Source organism: Octopus bimaculoides, chromosome 13 (assembly GCF_001194135.2).
Source record: "Octopus bimaculoides isolate UCB-OBI-ISO-001 chromosome 13, ASM119413v2, whole genome shotgun sequence".
Lineage (NCBI taxonomy): Eukaryota > Metazoa > Mollusca > Cephalopoda > Octopoda > Octopodidae > Octopus > Octopus bimaculoides.
This window is the reverse complement of record NC_068993.1, coordinates 46848539-46852739: the sequence shown is the minus strand read 5'-3', so window position 1 is coordinate 46852739 and position 4201 is coordinate 46848539.

The following is a 4201-nucleotide window of genomic DNA, read 5'->3' as shown; positions in this document are numbered from 1 at the left end:
AAATTAGAATGTATATTTGGGAAGACATGTGCTTATGGCCTCTTGTCTTGTGAATATACGTTAATTCCTTGACGGCTGGTTACTGAAGACGATTTGCCTAGTAAATTACTTTATTTCCTAAAAAATCAGAAACCTATAGGTCTAACCGTTAAAAATAGGGTAAAAGTTTTTATTTTTTCTTCTCTTTGAAATGTTTAACTTTGTGGTTAAATATTGAATATGTTGTCTATTGATTTTTTACATACTAGGCCACTGGTAGTATAACTTTATATAGTTTTGCTACCCTTTATATATATATATATATATATATATATATATTCAGCCCCTGAGGGCAATACTTCTTGTGTTGTTTTTGCTGTTGCTGCCACCACAATTAGTCTTACTGTTACTGTAGCTTTCATTTCTGTAGCTACTGTTGGTAACACTATTCATATTGCTGTGCTGATACTAGTGGAGGTCTTCCTTCAGCTGTCACTTTCTGTAGTTGGGGACAGAAAAGCCTTGAAGGTGATCAGTGTTGTTCCAATTGTGGAATCTAGATTTTCACCCTCCATTACCAACTACAGATGCAACCCTCCTGAGATCTTTATTAGGCTGAGGATCCAATTCTGTGTCTCAGATTTTATATGAATGAAGGTTTCTACTTCCATCACAACCCAGTTACTCTGTACAGCCATACTGGGAGGCATGAGTAACGAAAGTCTACATTCATCTAGAAGCTTTTAAAGTACAGTTTAGCTGGCTTTGGAGAGACTCCTTCCAGTCTATACCGCTCCAGCAATATACATCTGTAAATTAACATTCTTCCATCTGTCTGCTTTAAGAGCTGCAGTGATATTGTGAGTGTAATTTTACTACCATGTCAGTTGATGTATTTCCATGCTTGTTCTAGATATTGATGTTTTCATCTAACAGGACTAAAACGTTTAAGCAATACCTGCAAACGAGTTGCTTTTTATACTGCTTTCATTGCTGTTGTTGTCACAGATAATTACTGATGTTACAGAATGTGATTCCACTGCTTAACTCCAAATTGATGCTAATGTGTGCGTACCAGCTAAAGCTATTATTGACAATTACATATATTATTTGACATTATGACAGAAGAGAATAAAACTGTTTAATTATATCCTCTTTTCTCAAAGTGGGTGAGTTAGAATATTTCTTCACTTAATTGTAATTTCGTCCAGTCATCCTTTCTGCAGGTGTCCATGAAGCTCAGAAACGGAACTGATAATGGAACTACAGTGTACTGATGACTGCTCCTAAAAGTTCACATAAGCCCAACAAGCCACCATTTAATCAATTGACAGTCTTTATTCACCCACCTGGAATCAGTTGGTGTCTACCCATAAGTCACAACCCTATTATCACCCATTAACTGTCCACTTCAGTATATACACATTCTCCAATTTTATATCTTACATTATTATAGCCACATTATGTAGGATATAAAGATTGCTATTCAGTACTAATCTGCTTTTGTTGCTAATATCTAAGATTATAAATTGTATTACTATAAAAATATATTATTTACAGAGTACACTAATATGATAATTATCTGACAAGAAATTATCAAAGAATAATTTTAAACTTATAACATTCTTTATAATTTTTTTTTTTTTTTTTTTTTTTTTTTTTTTTTTTTGTTAAGATTGCATTATTTCACTCAAGGATCAAATCATTTATAAACAGATATAAAAATTGTTCATGCCTGAAGATGAGATTAATTTTTCAAATATATATAACTTATAAGTCATTTGTCTACAAGATTTAGACATTTAACCCATTAGCATATAAACCAGCTTTATCTGCCCCCAAACATTCTACTTATTTTATGTTCAAACCAACTAGATCCAGTTACTCACATCTATTCAACAATGTCATTCTCAAAACAAGCAATCACATCATCGAAATCCTGAATCTATGAGATGATCTGTGATTAATTCAAAACGATGTGAATAAATAAGAATCACATTTGAAAGAGTAATCTGAATGCTAAAGCATTAACGAAATTGCCCCTATTGTCTTGCGTGAAGAATTCAGGTAGATTTTTACTTTTAGATTTTGCTTAGATAACTATTGTTATTGAAAATTTGGTATTTATCTTATCGAATGATAAAAACTTGGAGAAATCTTATCCCCTAAATTTTCATCAGAAATTAACACCTTGGGGACATCTTGTCAACATCTGATGAAAAATTAAAGGATATCTAAACATCTGGTGATTAAAAGAAATTTCATAAGTTGTTTGCTATAAGGCATCAATTTTTAACTTTTTCCAATCCACAGCACAGTAAAAGTCTTGTGATGCACTATCAGATTTTAACAAGTCATATTTATCTTTAAAAAATAGTATTAGAATTGTTTTGAAATGGAAACAGGTGCACACAATGCACTTTGCAGCAAAAGAGTACACATACGTGCAGGCATGGCTGTGTGATAAGAAGCTTGCTTCTCCCAACCACATGGCATCTTGGGCAAGTGTCTTCCACTATAGTCTCGGGTCGACCAATGCCTTACGAGTTGATTTGGTAGATGGGAACTGAAAGAAGCTTGTGTGTGTGTGTGTGTGTGTATATATATATATATATATATATATATATACACACACACATACATACACATATATATACACATGCGTGTTTGTGCCTCCATCACTACTGGACAACTGGTGTTGGAGTGTTTACATGTCCATAACTTAACAGTTGGGCAAAGGTGACCGAGATAATAAGTACTAGGCTTAAAAAACAAGCCCTGCGGTCGACTTGTTCAACTAAAACCCTTCAAGGCAGTGCTCCAGCATGGCCACAGTCAATCGAATGACAAACAAATAAAAGAATATACTGGGGTGGTGCATTAAAAAAAAAAACTCGTTTCTGATTTGCTTCAAAAACTCAAGGAACACTACTGACAACATGTGGCATTGTGGGATTGAAAATATCAGCTATAAGGGAACAAACTTGGTGGACACCTTACAAAAATGGAAAAAGAACATGAAAAGAAAAAGCTAACAAGTAAATCAATCATCTTATTAATGTTTGGTGAACAATGATGAATCATAATCAAATGACGAAAGTAAGTCAGTTGAAGGACTTGTTAACAATAGAAAGCAACACATCAACATGACGTTGAGTAAATATTTTGTTGGCATATGCATGAAGAACTATTAGATTACCATATTTGATGGCATATATTACACATTTTTTAACCATAAAAATGTCTCGGGAGATCACCTCAGATCATATATGTGAAGTTAAGCATTCTTTAATACACTCAAAACATTTCTCCTTGAATGTATGCTGCTGATAATGGAATGCACGAAATATTCCTGTGTGTCTTTTATGCCATTAAATAATTACAAAGTAATATTTGAGAGAAAATGTGGAGGTGCGTGGCATAGTGGTTAAGGCATTGTACTCATGATCTTAAGATTGTGGTTCTGATTCCCGGGACCAGGTGATGCAGTGTGCTTTTGAGCAAGAACACTTCATTTCGTGTTCCTCCAGTCCACACAGTTGGCAAAAATGAGTAATCCTGTGACAGATCAGCATCCCATACAGGGAGGAATATATATGTGAGAGAAACCAGGAAATTAGCTCTGTGCTCCTTACGGAGTAATGTACACTAATTGACTGAGGGAAAGACAGTCACCAGACAATGGTTACGAATAGATTGTAACTGTAAGTATTGAAGGGAGGATATGGTGAATAAAAACAATTACTTGATGGGATAGCAATATCCAGTGATAAAAAGTAGAATCCTTTTGAAGAGTTAAATCAACTGAATCAACCCTATTATAATGCAGAATCCTTAACCCTTAACAACTCTAGTGGGACATCAACACAGATCAGAGGGACAATGGCCTTTTATTTCAGCCAACTCATTACTAATATAATAAGGGTTTCTGATTTGGATACAGTTCTATTGGCCGGATTTCCACCCAATCATCATCATCATCATTTAACATCAGTTTTATAGGTTGGCATGGGTTGGACGGTTTGACAGGAACTGGCAAGCCAGGGAACTGCACCAGGCACTGTTTCTCCGTTTTGGCATAGTTTTTACAGCTGGATACTCTTCTGAATGCCAACCACTTTACAGAGTGTACACAGTACACTTTACGTAGCACCAGCACGTCATACATGGCACCAGCACGTCATACATGGCACCAGCACGTCATACATGGCACCAGCACGTC